An 18653-nucleotide genomic window follows, 5' to 3' on the forward strand; every position below is an offset into this window, starting at 1 on the left:
CGCTGTAATTGCATGCAAATGGACCTGAATCTGTATCTTAACACATCTTCATTAGCCGGTTCACAAGTGTCCGCAGCCTAGACGGAGACACAATGGAGGCTTGAAGTTAATTCTGAGCAGGCCGGCTCTGTTTTCATATCGGACAACTTTAATTAAACGATAGATTAAGTTTTGAAGTGATGATTTAACACTTTGAATCCCACGAGTGCTCCGCAGAACAGAATCAGTCAGTCGATATCTAATGGGACGGAGAGAATAAACACACACATCCATATTTACACCGCCGAGTGGCGTTTAAAAAAAAATAAAAATTTCCATTACATCACAAGAACTTTTCTTCTAAGCACAAGCCCCAACAACCCGTTGCCTTCCTGAGACAAAAATGTCCCTTCGTTCATTATGGTCCTTCACCTTTTCACAAAATTATTCATCAAAATCAAGGTCAAAACGTTTGCAGAGGTGAGATGCGGCGCGACTCCAGGTGGCCGAGCCCACGGAAGTCCTCAGAAATGATGCGAGAGTCGAGTTCGCAAAAACCGTTGGTGATAAATAAGGATTTATTCACTTTTTTTAAAAAAAATAGCTGTAAAAAAAATCCGTTGTCACCTGTGGCTCTCTGGACTAGCCGCATGCTAATGAGCTAGCGTGAGGTCAAAACCTCCTTAAGCCTGAACTAAACCTTGTTATCAGCGAACTTATAAATATGAACATTGTATTGTCGCTACACTTCATCTCTTGTTGTAAATACAAACTGTCCTGAGGAAACAAGTAGGAGCTTTGCAGACTTAAGTCATGTCGAGGTTTATTCACATATCCAGCATGGAAGTGACACCCGAGACTCCGAGACTCCAAGACTCCAAACCAGAGCTGTGAGGGGGATCTCGTGTACACGATGGGGAGTTTGTTTTGGTATCTTGCTTCCGTTCCAGCCACATTCAACTGATGAGACACGTCCCTGCAGACCCAGAACACGATGGAGGGATTATATATCTGAACCGGCCTGCGAGGCCCATCTGGATCCCCTTGCTTGGACCAGATCCTGGGTTAGTGTCCGAAAAATAAACCAGCAATTCTCTAATTGTGAAGAATGCCTCCAAGATGTAGGCCCGAAAAGTTTTCATCCTTCACTTCCTGTGGATTTTTGACTAAACGAGAACGGGACGGCAGAAAATCCCCCAAAAAACACGGAGCCTTACGCTCGCCAGCCGTCTTCAAGGAGGACGCTTGAAAGACCGGAACCCGAGAAGTCACGTTCCAGTGTACTGAGACCGTCATACTGTTCAACACCACTTTCTTTACAGACTTTAATAACTCCCTCTTTTCTCTTGACCTCAGCGGGTCATTATTGTTTTCTGAATAAATCACATTCATTTTTTTGATCCTCTGCATAGAGAGGGAAAAAAAAAAACCCAAAAAAAAACCTCAACGCCGAGGTTTCCGCCGCTGTCGAGCCGGCGCCTGCTCTGAGACACGAAGCAGACCGGGTTTCCTTTCAATGTCCTTTTGTGAGCTGCGTTAAAAAGCGTCGGTAGCTTTTGGTCCGATAAATTCAACTAAATCGTTCGACTGTTTTGTCCTTTTGATATATTTCTTGAAATATGATAATATCTTCACTTACGGAGGAAATTCTTTGCTTGACATTCAGACGGATGTAGCAGCTGCGGTTAAAGGCAATAAGATCAAGTTATGTTATTTGTTTCTCCTGAATTATGAACTCTTTTTGTTTTTCGCTAAGAATCAGTAAAATGATTTAATGACTTCGTGATTCACACGGTAAATGAACACGAGGGACATCATGTGTTGGTTTGTTTGTTTGTTTGTTTTCTGTCAACACTATTGTTCAGTGGGCGGGGCATAGATGATACAGCCAGTGGAAAGACTCATGGGATATTTCAGCGTTCCGTTTGCGGCGTTGCCATCATAGTTTGATCAGTTCTGATTCCAGCTGTTGTAGAAAACATCCGTGGCGGAGATACGTTGGCGTCTGGTGCTGTGACGAAACATCGCAGTAATTTAACCACCTGGGTTATATCTTTCATTCCCGTGTCCTTCAAAAAAAAATCAGACTCCTCCAGATTCATATTTGCATTCGTGTGCGCCCCCAATCGCCTGTGCAGCTTTTTTCCCGTCCTGTTGCATCCCCCAGAACGCGCGGCACTGCTGTCCTGCGTTGTGAAGTCCAGATTTCTTTTATACCGGAAAAGCGACAATAAAAGCACCTTATAGCAAGAAATAAAATAAGATATGAATGCCAGTAGTTGTAGCTGTGAGTCTTATTCATCTCTGGCTGTGTAGGGGGAATTTGAACAGCCAAAACAAGAGCTGAAAGAGGCTACAGTCTTTTTTCACGACATCTTCCACCCTCCGCGGATAATACCAAATGACACTTCAGCATAATCACGAATAACAGCTTAGTAACCGCTGTCGGGACGAAGTAGTGGCAGCGCGCATTATAGGGCGTCTAAACTCAGTGTTTTCTTTTTCTTTTTTTCTTTTGTGTCTGGAATCGTTTTTGACCTGTAATCCCAAAGATTATTCCGGGCTAAACTGCCCACTGTGTGTTTTCAAGCTCTTTATCAACTCCCGGAACGCTAGGCTGAGAAGACTGCTGGCCCCTGGATGCCCTTAGCCTGACATTCAGGGATCACAGTGGTAGCTCGCTGTGCTTGTGTGCGTGCGTGCGTGCGTGCGTGCATGCGTTTGTGCCTGAATGAGTCTGCATGAGCACAGGCGTCTCCGGTGCCCTTTGGGCGGAGCCCGGCTCCTAGGAGGTAACAGTGGGTCAGGGGCCACAGCAATTAGGAAGCAGTTGGAAGCATTAATTAGCTGATATATCACTCTTGTTGATATACACTGTGTGTACATTTACTGCAGAAAACTTTCCTTCCTCGTCCCATCAGTCCAGAGTTAGGAGCTAATTGACTCCCATATTTGTAGTCCTCTACCTAAATGAAAGCGGGGGGGGGGGGGGGGGGGGGTGGCACAACACGCTTGGATATGATAATGTCAGAAAATAACAGGTAGGTGAAGCTGAGAGGATGCTCCGCATTGAGAGACTCATTTCAACTCTTTGCCCCGTCTTCAGGCGATGTGTCTCCAGAATTCACATCAGTTTTTTTTGGTGGTGGTGGTGGTGGGGGCGGGGGGCCGGTTGGGGTGGGGGGGGGGGGGGGGTTGAGTAAGGGGTTTGGGGTTTCACCTGTGATCCCAGCCCGCCTTGAGCAGTTTGATTTTCCTCTCTGTGCCTCCAAGCCAGGCTGTGAACTTTCAAAGGCTGCGAGTAAAGCCGCCATGAAAACTCAGAGAGAGGGAGAGAGAGAGAGAGAGAGAGAGAGAGAGAGAGAGAGGAAGGGTGGTGTGGGGGTTTCTAAGCCTGTGAGCTCAGGAGCTCTGCAGCTGTAAAGGATGGTGGATGGGCGGATGCACTCCTCAGCGAGGGGGTTGTTTAGAAGCCGTAGAAATGTGGGGAGTAATGGAGATTGACAAGGCCACTCACGTGAGGGACTTAGCGGCCAGAAATCTGACTGTGCAGGCAGATAGAAACTTCATCAAGCCTCCTGTGTGTGCATGCGCGCACATGCGCGTGCGTGAGTGATTTTATTAGTTCTGGTGGTATCTTCACACGCGACACAACCCTTCAGTCCAACGATAAGGTTCTCCTTGTCGTCGTCGTCCCTCGCTAACCGACGGAGGATAATCGAGAACACCGAGCACCCCTCAGGAGGAGCAGAGGCCATTTTGCCAGGCCAACAAATGATTGACAGGAGCTGACGATAAAGGCAGGGAGGAGCGGCGTTTGAAGGATAGCGGCCTCGGTGATGGAGTGCTCACATGGAAGAGTTGCTATTGAATCCTCTTTTTAATCTGTCCGTCAAGGTTATTGAAAGTGCTGTCTTCGTTATTGCACGCCAGCCTTGGACTCGGAAGTACCATAAGTATGAGAACACACCCTGTTCTTGTGGGCATATAAAAAATTTGGGGGCCATACACACACACACACACACACACACACACACACACACACACACACACACACACACACACACAATAACTCACGTGCAATCATGCATGCGCGTAACATCAGGATGCTTTTAAAGTAAGAAAGTTTTCTCATCATGCAGGGTCACTGGTCCGTCCTATCAGGTGTGGCCACTGATCCTGGTTCACTCTCTTATGAAGCCCCCCCCCCCCCCCCCCCCCGTTAGACGGAGCAGCTCCACTCCAAACTAGACCCCCTCCTCAATCGATGTTCATCAGCGGGTCTTGCAATAAGTTGTCAATGGGATTCTCATTGGGATTCAAGTAGGCTTTTGAAAAATATTGTATAGTACTGAATCACACTGACAGATGACTGCGTGAGTGGCAGTGGAGAGCTTGTCATGGAGTGAATTTTAATCAAAAGAGGGGATGGTGTCAGGCTGAAATTGATGTGTCTGTATCAAACCACTGATGCTGCATGTTCCGCTTTTTGTAGAAAAATCTTTGAAAATTTGTTTACTTAACCTCTTTTACTCTTCCAGCCTTTAAGGGAAGACGACTGACATTTTAAGTACGCGTCAATCCCGTCGCTTAAAGGGGCCGCGTTACGCGCCTCGTTTTCGTCTGTGAGGTGGATTCACCGGTACGAGCATGTACTTATGGTCTAAAAGCACCCAGCTACTACGTCTGCGGGCGCCCCGATGTTTTCGGTTTGTGCTGCGCTTCCCTTCACTCCATTTTAATGGACTAAAAATGACATTTACTGGCATTGCCAACGAGGCCGTACCGTTCAGTAACAACAACAATAACACAGTCAATTGGATAAACTTACATGCTTCAGTTGGTGGCGTTTCTGCGGAGGTGTGATCAGCCGTCCCCTCTCCAGAAGCTGTTTGAGGGCTCTGTAAATATCTTCTGAGTGCATCTAGACAGAGGAAAATGTATTACATTACAAGCTAGCATAAGTAATAATAATAATAATAATAATTATTATAATCATAAGCTCGCATTTGCATCACTTGGCTACTGAAATTCAGCACAATATCAAACGTGCTAAGACAGTAGGAGAACTAAGCACCGGCAGCAGCAACTGTGTCAGTGGGCACACCATCGTTAATATACTCGTGGTGACGGTGGTAAAATTCATTTTCGACGTAATGATGACGTGACCAAACGGAAATAATGTACCAAATCAGAGCGCACATACAGGCAGAGGTGATAACCTGCAGAAAACCAATGAAAACTCGTCACACATCGCTCATGTAACATAAACAGCGCATTTCACAGTAAACGCGACGTAGCCAGTAAGCAGAGCTATGTGCTAGCTAGCTAGCTAGCTTAATTACGTTTGGTTCCATTTGGTTGGCTTTGGTTGGTCATGCAATAACACAGCAAGCAGTGTAGCAAATGGGGGGGGGGGGGGGTTCCCTCTATGATTTACTTTTTAGCTAGCTAGCTAGCTTTATGATTTAGCTAGCTAGCTTTATGATTTAGCTTAAAACGTCTTCACACAATATTTCGTGTGTGTGCTAATAAACGCAAAAATGGTTCAGGCTCGTGTTACCTTTATGTCGCAGCTTCCTCTTCTCCTCCTCTCTCTTTCTGTTCTCCGGACCCGAGGGCTTGGACAGCCTTTTCACCTTGCTAGGAACAAAACCGTCACCTGTCCGTGACCTGACCTCTGATCCCTCTGACCGCCGTCATGTGATCAGCAGCGCCACATTTTAGGAAAATCATTGTTTATTCATTTCATATATTAAATAACATGTTAATATAACATTTTCAAGAGAGGACACACAAAGGAGGGCGACTGGGCATCGAAAATTATTTTTATTTTTATTTATTCATTTATTTTTCCTCGAGGCCAACGGTGCCTGGCGGCGCCCCTCCAGCAGATGGCGCCCTAGGCGACCGCCTGTATCGCCTCTGTCAAGAGCCGACCCTGAATTGTCATTAATATTTCAGGAATAACTTACAGATGGGTTTTTTTTTCCTCTGATGGGCCCCAAACATCCATTGGGACTCGAGGATGAACTGAAAAAAATTTAGCACTCAAAGGCCGAAGATCCCGGTCGGAAAACGCATCACACGAGCAAAATACCCCCGGAAAGCAGAAAGAATTCTCTAAATTTTCCACAAACGTCCACTGGGACTCGAGGATGAACTGCAAACATTTAAGAGGTCAAAGGTCATCGAGATTCAGCTCAGCAGATTTATATCCCAGTGAACGCACAGTTAAGAATGTCTGCCGTTTAATTACGATGGAACCTGTTGGCCCAAAGTAACTGCATAGGGCATGTTTATGAATAAATAAATAAATAAATCATAAATCATAGAGGGAACCCCCCCCCCCCCAATTGCTATACCGCTAGCTGTGTTATTGCATGACCAACCAAAGCCAACCAAATGGAACTAAATGTAATTAAGATCTACTCAAGGTTAATTTGGTCAGTAATGGTATTAACTATGTATGGAGTCGCCAAAATACCAGTCCATTAAATGTGGTATTAAAAGACGATACTGGAATGAGACCGAGCATGTACACATTCAAAATAATTAATTAGTTCCGTGTATTAACGTCATTATTGTGAGAAGTATCTTTTATTTGTTGTCGTCCCTTAAGGTTTGGCGAGTCACTGGCGTTGCAATTTGGTTAGCCCAGGGTGCTAACGCTAACCTTCTACTCTTAAATTCCCTTTTTGTAAAACTCAGCCACACGATTGGCCTTGAATGGAATCATCAGAAAGCTTTTCTATAACAGTCGGTAACCAGTATATATAAATACATGAACGGGTTATATATGTTCCGTCTTTGTTAGCGTTTAGCGTGACATTTATGAAGCCTGACGCATTAAAAACATGTTCTTCCTCTGTGTGTGTGGGTGTGTGTGTGGGTGTGTGTGTGTGTGTGTGTGAGGCTGCACCTCCCTCTTGCCACAGCTGAAACAGGCTCCTCCAGCACATCTAAACCGCTGCACTTTCGTATTCCATACTTCCCTGTCCTACTTGTTGAATTCCCATTTCTACTTTTCACACTTCTATTTTACGTCCCAATATCGACTACTTCTCTTTATCTCTGTTCTGTACTTCTACTTGCATGGTAGCACCTGCAGCTGGAATCAATAAAGTACATCTGATTCTGATAGACCATGAATACGTGAATTAAATCTATAATATTTCACCTAACATTCGAGAAAATGTATGTACACTACAGAAACACGCACGTGTGTCACTCCGGATTCATGTTTGTCGTTCATCACGGTGATATGATTATTACTCCTCAGTGTGTGTGTGTGTGTGTGTGTGTGTGTGTGTGTGTGCCTGCACCTGCACGTGTGCGCGCATGACTGCTGGGAAATATTTGTTTAAAGGAGAGGCTGTTATGACCGTAACATTATCAGCTACAATTTACACCCCAGCAGCAATTAGAAAGTCCGCATGTGTACGCCTGCGCCTGTGCCTGTGTGTGCGCGTGTGTGTGTGTGTGTGCGTGATTGTGTGCACTCAGTCTCACAACATATGCCAGAGTCAGTGGGGAATAGTTTCCCCCTGGAGAGTATTTCACACAGCCCTCCAGTCAGTGTCTCAAATTAGAGAGAGCAGCAGCATAGCCGTGCCTCATCCACTTTAATAGCATTTTAACTGTTATTGGAGCTCCTCTATATGAGAATTCAGCGATGCTGGTCATGCCGACACGCCTATGAAAAGGACAGTGCCACAATAGCCTCCAACTGAACTGTGACAGGCCAATTAATGAGCCTTCATCGGGAAACAGTCGTTACATAGGTCACCTAAGAAGTGTAATTAGAATGCATTATAGATTCTTATTTTTATTGAGAGCGTTAAATTGAAAGAGGGAACGCAATCAATGGCGAGTCGTTAAAACGATGTAGGTTGATAGATTTGGGTTAAAAAAAAAAGAGGGGGGGGGGGCGCGATTGTTTATGGCGGAGATGCAAAGCGGATCATATTTTTAACCGCAAACACACGCGCGCGCGCGCATAAATGTCGCCCGTGAGACTTGATAGATGTGTCACGTTGGGGATGTGAATGGGAGCCAATTACATTTATAATGTCAAACGTGGTGAAGAAATTAGCTTCAGTATTATTATGTGAAGGCTAATTGCAAGGAAATGCTAAAATGATTTAAATCACCAGGGCTATTTCAAGACATTAAGACATTTTGAAGATAGCTACAGCACTAACAATTTGTACCACCCATTTTATAATTACATTTAATAGGTTGTCTTATCAGCACTCTAAAAGTGGATTCGGATTATCGCAGGCTGGACCAGACAGACAGAACAAAATTGTATTTTTTTTTTTTTTTTTTTGAGTGATGAGTGCCGACCGTTCTGCTCATACGAGGAGGAGAGAGAGAGAGAGAGAGAGAGAGAGAGAGAGATAATATTCTGGGGGTTAAACTCTTGGATTGCCTCTTCAAAAAGGTAAAATGGAGCAGAACGCCATTGGCGGGGGCCCTGCTTTGTATTTTCAAGAAGGCAGCCTGGAAGGTCTACTATTGGCATTCACCGCCACTTAACTTCCCACCACAATAGATTTCCTACAGTATGCAAAGACACATACAGAGCGTGTTGCCAAGCCGTCCTCAGAATTGACCCCATCCAGCGGCACTGACCTCACCATTGTCGGCGCTCTCAGCATTCAGATTGTATGCTAATAAGGGCAGAGGATAGAGGGACGGGGAGACATCGACATGCTTTGTTATTAAGTGTACGCAACACTTGAGTTGCTGCCGCTTATTAATGTTCAGGGACCAACACTCCAACTGCGCCACGGCGGGAATTATATTGGGAAAAATACAGAATACAAGCGTTGACCATAAAGAATTATCGTGACAAAACAATAATAATAATATTAAAAAAACCACCACCAACAACAAAAAAACGGTCGAAGATGAATATTCTCCTGGTTTAAAGTTTGAACTCTAAATTTGTTTTCCCCAAGTTACAGCAAGATGGGTTAAGAAGGGCGCGGGGGAGTGATCTGGAAGGTGTGTGCAGCACGTTCTAAAGGAGGTAAAGAGGCGTGTGCACCACAAGAGGAGGCCAAGAAGAGGCGTAGGGACACCTGAAAGCACAGGTGTACCATCAGCTAACTAACTAACTTAACGCTAGGAGCTTAGGCTCATTAATGGCGCATTAACCTCAGGCGCAAATGAACTCCCTCCAGATTTCCAGCAGCAGGCGGAACGCGTTTAACATCGAGCTACGGTGTGTTTCCAGTATAAAACACGACACTCCGTCACGCTTTACTCGTCTGTTAGTGGATGTACAGTCTGGAAGGCGTTTAAGGTCGAAAGATTCCTCAGCGTCACGGTGATTTAATGCTTTAACTTTTAACAACCAGCTGCTTTTCCACGGTATTTTGCGTGGAAGTACAATGAGGCTTTTTTTTTTTTTAAAGGGGGAGGTGTCGCGTGCTAGCTGGTGCGCTAGCACACGGGTCGGGGCCATCGACGTCGACATATTCCAGGGTTTACTGTAATCTGGTCTGTTTATGAAGAAAACACAACCCCACTGAAGATCCCGTGTGTATTCCAACATATCGGTACTGCATAGTACTGCGTATTTGTGCCTTTATTCCACTAGCGCGATACATTTTTTCGCTTTAAAAGTAAAATCAAAGTCAGCCCACACGCCTGGAGTTTTCTGCTCCTCAATTCTAATATTCTGAGCCTCTCATGTAATTGCAGGAGATACTTCAATAAAATAGTGCAGTTAAACAGCCCCGCCGAGTTGTACCCTAGTACTGATGAGAGTGCCGCTTTCCAAGAGCAAGAATTATCTCATGACCTCTTGTGGGGCCCTGACCCAGAGGTTGGAAACCACAGATGACATCACGCAGGACCTCTAAATATCGAATTCATGAAACATCTGGTGGGTATGTTGTGAATATCCTGAACGGGTTACGGCGTAGTGCCGCTTTCCTTTTTTGGGGAATAAACTGCATCACGTAATCTAGGTTCTATTTTAAAAGAGGACATTCCTTCTAATCCCGCGGGAATATTTTGTCTGTGCAGGATTGAGAAGAAGAGAAAACCGTGACACCAGTCGGTGAAAGTAGAAGCCGTAATGAAGCCTTGTGTTCCAAAATGTGTTTACACACACGCGCGCGCGCGCACACACCGAAAGGCTCTGCTAAAAAGAAAAAAAAAAAAAAAAAAAAGGCAAATAAATACATGAATAAAATAAATCCGACACGTTCAAACGGCGGCGCTCTATACGTGAAGCGTCTGTGTCTCTCCGGCTCGCTGTGAGTCATTTACCATTCCAGACGCAGGGTGATCAGCAGAGCCAGCCTGGTCTGAGACAATTAGAGACCCCAGAGGTGGCCGCACATCACAATGAGCCCCTCGGCCATGATTAAAACATCAGCTGCTCTCTGTGTTACACTGATGGGAAGAGAGGGAGAGAGGGAGAGAGAGAGGAGGGGAAGAGATCACAAAAAGATGAAGAGATTCACAGGCTAGTTCTATTAGCTGCCTGTATTTGCGTGATTGAAGCTGGGGGGGGGGCTTTTGGGGGGGGGGGCTTGTTATTCTATAAGCTGTTGACAGTGTTGCAGTTCATTTCTCCCTCATTATATACCAGCTAGGCGCCTGGGAGAGGAGCGGCTGTTTGCACTTTTAGGAGGAAGGAATGCAAAAGACGGTATTTTTGACTGAGTTTATTCTCATATATAAATAGGGACAATGAGTGATACGAGTATTTGTATTCATAACCAGAGAAATACACAGTATCTTGCAATCTTTACATGTTTTCCAGTAAATGTTCCACGCAACCTGAGTTTTGCTTACTACGGAAAAAAAAACTGCTCAGGGAGAAAACTACATTTAGGGACTTTTGACTGAGGTATGCTAACCTGCCCATCCACTACCAGTCATGATGCTAAGCTAACTTGCATCTAGCAGATTTTGAGTTGATCAACCGTAACACACTTTTGAAAAGCAATGCCAAAGTGAAAATTTATGAAAATATTGTCGCATTTTAAACGCTAAAACGCTAATGCTCGTAAAGGCTCTCTGACGAGGCGTTGACGGTTGTCCGTCAACACCTAAACAAATGTAAAGTTCCCGTTTACAACGTCGAGGCCGGAACTTCTCCACTCACCAGTTACTCGTCAACTGAATAAATGTTGGTAGAATAACTTCTTCTGAGCGATTTTAGAACCCGCTAGCGTTCTGGAGCATAATACTTAAGCTACACTACGACAAAGTAGAAGTATATCTGCTAATTTGTGTTGCCGACACCCGACAATCGTCGCTACCTCCAACCAAAACTCTGAACTGAGAGTAACAAGCCTGTTTGTAATGTGAGGGGTAGAGATGTTTGTGTAAAATGTAGGGTGTATATGTGAACGCTAGGGTCAAGTATACCTGAAAAAACTATGTAAGTACAGTAACAAAGTATTTCTAGCTCTAATTAGCGGTGCTAAACTCCAACTTTGGTTAAAAGTTCTATTTAAACTCTGCTAAACTTATCTAGTTACCGAGATAACAATCAATGTTTGGCCCAAATGAGGCCCAAATCTGGCTGCTATCCGGGCAGGGTTCCGCTTATATATGTATATATATATATATATATATATATATATATATATATATATATATATATATATATATATATATATATATATATATATATACACATACACACATATATATATATATATACACATACACACACACACACACACACACACACACACACACACACACACACACACACACACACACACACACTGCTCAGAGGGATCTGTAAGTCTGGTTTAACTTGTAATAACCATAGTTATTTCTGTCTTTCTTTCTTTGCACCTAAGTGACCTCATCCTGCATTTCCACATGTGAGATGTGAAAATACTCCCCGAGCTCACAGATGCACTTGTGTAACAGCCAGTGGATTTACCACTGCTGCAACGTTGCTATCTCCTTTGACATTTGTGGCTTTGATATGTATCTCAGTGAAGGGAGATTTAGATAGCAAATCCCTCAAGTGCTTCATTGAGCCGAGGTGCAACCCATTCAAAACAGCTGACAGAGACGGTCAGAATAATTGAAACACCTCCCGGAATAAAGATCTGAGGCAATACCATGTTTAATGTCACCGACGCATTGAAATGTAGGACTCGTCTTGCCGTGTTCAAGAAAACGGCGTCCATAATGAATGATTGTGCATGTTCAGGGCCGTGTTTTCCATCTATACAGGAAGTAGCGTCCCCTTCATGAAGCATGTCGCCGGGTAAAGGAAGGTCAAGGTGGAGGGTGGACATGCAACTTGTCAAACTGTCACGATGGAGAGCAACGGCTACTGTAGTTGAGAATATAAGTCGTTTGTCTTTCAGATGTGTGCGTGCGTGCGTGTGTGTGTGTGTGTGTGTGTGTGTACAGGACAACATAACTTGTCACAACACGCTTTTAAAAAATACTGCGTGCTTGATTCTGTCACTGTCTTGAAAACATTGGATTTAAAGTCAAATTCCTGTCATCCTTGTGAAATATCAATCGACCTTGTAATCTATCAAACCGCTAAATCGCGATCAGAGCTTCAGATATTTTAGGTGAATGCAAAATCTTTCATCATCTGGCTCGACTCCAATCACACTCATCCAAATACATCTACCACCAGAGCGGCTACTGCACCCGCTCTCCTTTGCTTTCAATTGTACTTGGGTTTATATTTTCTCTTTGACCTCCGTAAACCTGCAGATCCAAACTAACTAGCACATTTACATGGTTTTACTGCTCATTTTAATTAATGTGCATCATCACTTCCTATTAAAAAAAAGTACAAAAATACGAAACCAAATAAAACGTCCGCGAGGGCAAGAGTGAACCTCGCCTGTTCCAGATGAACAACAACCTGAGTCAGTCTGCCGAGGGAAAAGAGGGTCAACGGTATACTGCAGTTACGAAACGGAGGTTCAATGCCAGTACTTTACTTTTGCGGAACCAACACAACCTAAAACATACTGTAGCTGTACTCGTGTGTAAAAGCACACTAACATGAACATTGTTCTTTAGGAACAGAGCAGGTTCTACAGCTACCCAGCTACAAGGTACAAACTTGCAGAACTGGGTTTTATCTTGAACCTAACTCAGGCTGTATTAAACATTGATACTGCAACATATTGCAATACTTTTCCCCCTAAACATATTTAATAACCCAGTTCTAAATATAGATTTTTTAACCAAAAAAATTCACGTTTTATACGCATTGTAAATACATTACAATGTCCTCACAGCTGCTTTGGTAGGTGTCCTATTACAGCTAACTAGCCAACTAGCTAACTGGCGGCACAGCCTTTCCTGTTGTAGTGAGGGAGGCAGGAAGTAAGGAGACAACCTTGTGGTTAGCTGGAAACTTTAAAGCAGATGTTTATCATCTGATGTACATACACAGCAACTTGTATTTTCAGCTTTGTTTTAAATTTTATCACAATATATCATGATACCATCGTATCGTGATACGTATCATATCCTGATACCATCGCATCGTGATACGTATCATATCCTGATACCATCGTATCGTGATACGTATCATATCCTGATACCATCGTATCGTGATACGTATCGTATCGTGATACGTATCGTATCGTGATACGTATCGTATCGTGATACGTATCGCGAAGTACTTGCCGATGTCCAGCCTCAACGGCTTCTGTGTTGTAAGACTCATTTCTTTGCAAAACTTTTATTGTACTGCATCGATTTGTCGTTTCTGTTCTTAAAATCTAAAAATTTGGGCATTCGAGCAATTCAATAATGCTTGACGTAAACATGCTGAACTAAAGATTTGAAAACATAATGACTGGGTCTTTTGTTTATTTCTGGCAAAAAAAAATTTGTATTTTGACAATTCTGATGCCTTTTAATATCCCTGAAACGTACCGATAAAGGTGAGTACAGGAGGGTAATTTCAGTTTAAATCCATTTTGAAATGGCAGGAAGTTCATTGTTTTGTCTTAGTTGACTATTAACCTGATGGATATCGTTGTGTAATCCGTTCAGCGCAATTTAGATGAAGTTAAGGCCGATTTTCGAACAGATCTGGAGACGCGAACTTGACCTGAGATGGATCGTGACCTCCAGGATCCTCAGTGATCGCTGCGACTCCCCCATCGAGTGTCCCCTCTCCTTCCCCAGACAGTGACATTCTAACGCGGGTCTCCATTATCTCGTCCATCTCCTGCAGGTCCACAAATGCTGGTGTCGTAGTAAGAAGGGAAATGTTTGATATGACATTTGAAAACTAAATCCTACATCAGAGGCTGAACAGGTCAGTGTAACATTCAATTAGTACTGTGTCAATCAAGCACGCAATGCTGTTGAGAGGGGAAAAAAGAAACCCGAGCGAGCGCCGTTATCAGCCTGAGAGTTATAACCAACGTGCTATTCCCACAGTGATCTGCCCTCCTATCCCCAGTCCTTACTCCCTCATCTCCCGCTCCAGCCTCTTGCCTCCCAACCCTGCACTGCCTCCCCCCAGAGCCTCACTGTCCTCTGATCTGGAGCAACACCGCCACTTACCCAAGGCACTGCTTCTCCCAGAGAAGGTTGAGCTCTCCCAGAGTCCCTGTGGTGTGCAGCCCTCTGTCCCTCTGTTCTTATGGTTCAGTCACCATTGAGCAAAGCCACATGGGAGCTCCACTCCAGTGCAACCTAACCCCCCCACCACCACCACCACCACCACCAAACCCCCTCATCCACCAGTGGTCCCACCCAAACTCTGCATGCCCAGTGCGCGGCGGGTTCTCGCCGGCGATGCAAAAGAACGTAGCGAGTTCTAGCTTGTGTGGGGGAATGTTTACACTGAAACCAAGAAAAAGCCCCGACCAGCAGATAATTAGGCATTTTTCAGTCAAACCTAAATAACATTTGTCCTGCGCAATATGCTTTGATGAAGTTATGGCTGTCTCGTCGCATTTCGAGATATTGCCGCATCCGCTCGTGTTCTGACACACGCTATAACGGCTAATTAAATGTGATGGCTGGTATTATTCAATTCGGAACAGTCGTACCTCAAAGAGCAAAGAAAATTACAAAATTGATTTGATGACAGCTAAATTGCAAGAGAAGGCCTTGATTTAACCAGCCAATGTAAATGAGTCCAATTTAGAATCGTGTAATGCGGCCGAGAGAACGTGGCGGAAAATGATCAGGCCAGCCAGTCACAGATATTAAAATGAATTATATCTAATCGGAATTTTAGTCACGCTACATTAACTAATAGAAAGTTATTAACATTTCAAGAGCGGAGGGGGTGGAAGGAGAAAAAAAAAAAAAAAACGCTTTTGCCTGCAAAATTAACAGTGCCTGGTCTGACCTGTGGGCCTGCAAATGTGAGCACTGTAATGACAGCATAATGGCATATTTACATTTAAAACCTAGCAGGCTAATATTCAGATTCAGAATTAGACGTTAAGTCAAGGAATATTTGGTTTGCCCTCTTGGCCCCTCTGCAGAGCGTTTCTCTGATTTCAATAGTCTAACTTTTAATTTCCTTCACTATTTCTACCTAATCTCGTTGTGGGGTTTTTTTTTTTTTTTCCCCCACCTCCCCTCCTCCTCCTCCTCCTCCTCCTCCTCCTCCTCCTCCTCCCCTCCCTCATTCCCCACTTGTCACCGCTGTCTTTAGTAAATCTTTCATCACGCGTGTTACAGTAAAGTGCCAGCTCTTTTACTTGTTCCGCCTTTATTGATTCCCCTATTTCTTTCATCCTTTCATTAAAAAGTGTATCTATAGAAATATTGTGTCTTTATCCGCGCTCCTCTCTCTCTCTCTCTCTCTCTCTCTCTCTCTCTCTCTCTCTCGTGACGAGCCCCGTCTGTCACGGGGTTAGAAGGTCATGTCTGACAGCTATTTTACCTCTGGCAACAGAGTTTTGTATTTTAAGTGTTTTACTTTTATATTAATTTTCTTTCGCTCACCAATATCACTTCAGTCACTTGCGATCCATTTTTATTTATTTATTTTTTTTGTAAGTTCAAGGGCTGCAAGGAACACTGGGGAGCGCGTAAAGACGCCAGTGTGTTTTTTTTTTTTTTTTTTTTTTTTTGAGGCTGTTGATACCTGCCAGGTTTTTTTTTTTTTTTTTTTTTTTTTTTGTTGCTAATTTTCAAAGTACAGTGAACATCCATAATGAAACTGCACCCACCAGTCAGCCAAGGACGGCGCAGCATTCAAAGACATTTCATCACTTCATCACACACACTGCCCATTGAGCCATTAGTATTCCCGACATATAACAAGTTTCATGGACATCATGCGAGCTGATTCCGATGAACTCAAAGCGTAGTCAATCCTTAATAAAGGCATCAAAATCTCTCAGTATTCACAAAGTTTGTTTTCATGACCAGGGGTTATTCAAATTTCAGTGTTTTTCAGTAAGTGAATAGAACAATTTACAGGCACACAATGTGAATATCTGTGTGTGTGTGTGTGTGTGTGTGTGTGAGTGTGTTTGTGTGTTATTGTTTCTGGGTTTTGCCAGAGTTTGGCTGACCTCTGCCTCGACACGTTCAGCGCCAGACATCACCGCTCCTCTGCTCGCCTCATTTCCACTCCTCCGCTTGTCTGCTGCTGCTCTCTTCATCCGCAGCAAAGCACTGAATTTTTTACATAGGACAGACTGCCTTTTTTATAATTTAACACAGTATGGGGAAGAGCAGGAATGGATAGCCAGTAGTATAGTGTTGTGATCTATTTAATGTTTGATAAAAAAAAAAAAAATTAAAAAAAGCGGGGGGGGGAGTAAGAAAAACAGACACGTGCTGCTGTCTGCGGGGTTGCCATTGTGGTTTTAAAAACATTCAGGTTCTAGGAAGGAGTTAGTGCTTAAATCTGTGTGTGTGTGTGTGTGTGTGTGTGTGTGTGTGTGTGTGTGTGTGTGTGTGTGTTAAGAGAGACACCCTGGAAGAGTGACATCTATGTTCACCTGTGTCAGGGATGAAAACATAAAATGTTCCCTTTGCAAAAAACAACAACAACAAAAAAAAACAACAACTATGGTATTTGAGGGGAAACCTGAAGTCTTTTGTGTCCTTTTAGTTGACACTTTTAGCTTTTGACATTCATATGGCGCGCGCGAGTGTGTGTGTGTGTGTGTGTGTGTAACATTTAAAAAAAAAAAAAAAAAGACAAAAACAAAAATGTCTCGAGCTCTGACATCCAGCTAGCAGACCTTCATCTCAGCCCACCATCTGCTCCTCAGGTCACCCCCCCCCCCACACACACACACACACACACACAAAAGCATCCTTGTATCTATAGCTTTGTGAGGACCTCACTCACAAAATGCATCCCTCTAGACCCTAATCCTAACCTCACCATGTCCTAATTCTAACCTTGACCCTAAAACAACCTTTGACCTTCAAACAGCCCTTCAGAGTCATGCAGATTGACCACAATGCCCTCACTTTCCCAAAATGTCCTCACTGTGCAGTAAAAAAAAAAAATCGCATTCCAGTCCTCACAATGCAGCAAGTACAAGAACACACACACAAACACATAGAAGCATACACAACCTCACACAAACAGATACCTTGCACTTATGTTTTTGAGAGGACCTCCACTGACTTAATGCATTCCCTACCACTGACCCCTGACCCTTATCCTAGCCCTGACCCTAAAACCAAATTTTGACCTTGAAACGACCCTCAGAAGAATGTAGGACCAGCTAAGATGTCCTCACGTTCCCAAAATGTCCTCACGTTCCCAAAATGTCCTCACGTTCCCAAAACGTTCTCGCTTTCCCGCAGTGTCCTCACTTTGCGGGTTAAAAAAGCGTTCAGGTCCTCATTATGTTGCGAGATCACGCACACAGCAACACCAGTCAATATATTAACTCCTCCTGGAAACCTATCGTGAGAACTGAAGTGCACAAAACTTAGATGCTGAAAGAGTCTTTTTAAGCCGTGTTTACTGAGTGCTGCAGGGGTGACATGTTTTATGTTAGCTTACCCAGCAGTTAGCATGACTGTTAGTTCCCCTGGCCAGAGGTCACTGAGATTTTTACATTGCATTGTGGATTTCTGCCAAAAATAAGCTCTGTTGTGAACACAGATTTCACTCACGTGTTTTGTTCTATTTTTTTTTTTTTGTAAAATAATCTTCACAAATGAAAACCGCTTATGATTTTTTGATAGCGTTGCCTGCAGAGGTAAAAAAAAAAAAAAAAAAGGACAAAAAAATAAATAAATAATTGGCTGATGCCCCCGTATCTGTCGGTCTCCTTCCGCGCCTTGCTGAGATAGTTCCAGATCTAAGAAGCTTTATTGAATTGGACTCTTTGAAATTAAGTTCCGTAGGCGAGACTGTGGTGGAGGTGAGGTGTGTTTTGTGGGGTGGGGGGGGGGGGGGGGGGGTCATGCGCTGATCTATTTTTTATGTCCCTGCGTATGCATGCGTGTACCAAGTTGAGCAGCTAGACAAGTGCGTATGCGTGTTGTCGCGTCTGTCACGCCATCCGTTAGCACCCTGTGGAAAAAAAAAACAACACAAACTCCCCCCACCACTTTACAAATGAAATCAGTGCTGTGAGGCAGTGGATTAATATCATAAGGAAGGCCAGAGTGGGCCATTAGAGCGGTGTAATGTTGCTCCGGGGCCTTGTGATGGATGGCTATCGGCGCTATGGCCCTATTTGCACACAGTC

At 43.9% G+C, this 18653-nt stretch overlaps 1 long non-coding RNA gene across 1 annotated transcript; it reads right to left on the bottom strand.

Annotated features, from left to right (window-relative positions):
• Positions 1 to 570: 570 nt before the first annotated feature.
• On the bottom strand, positions 571 to 5674 carry LOC147272444 (uncharacterized). Its single transcript, XR_015115887.1, has 3 exons — positions 5543 to 5674; positions 4811 to 4903; positions 571 to 955 (listed from the first exon to the last, which is right to left on the bottom strand). It is a non-coding gene; the product is annotated as an uncharacterized LOC147272444 (long non-coding RNA).
• Positions 5675 to 18653: the final 12979 nt, after the last annotated feature.

The sequence above is a fragment of the Aulostomus chinensis genome, chromosome 1, assembly GCF_037954235.1.
Source record: "Aulostomus chinensis isolate RoL2024-O1b breed Wild chromosome 1, RoL_Achi_v1.0, whole genome shotgun sequence".
NCBI lineage: Eukaryota > Metazoa > Chordata > Actinopteri > Syngnathiformes > Aulostomidae > Aulostomus > Aulostomus chinensis.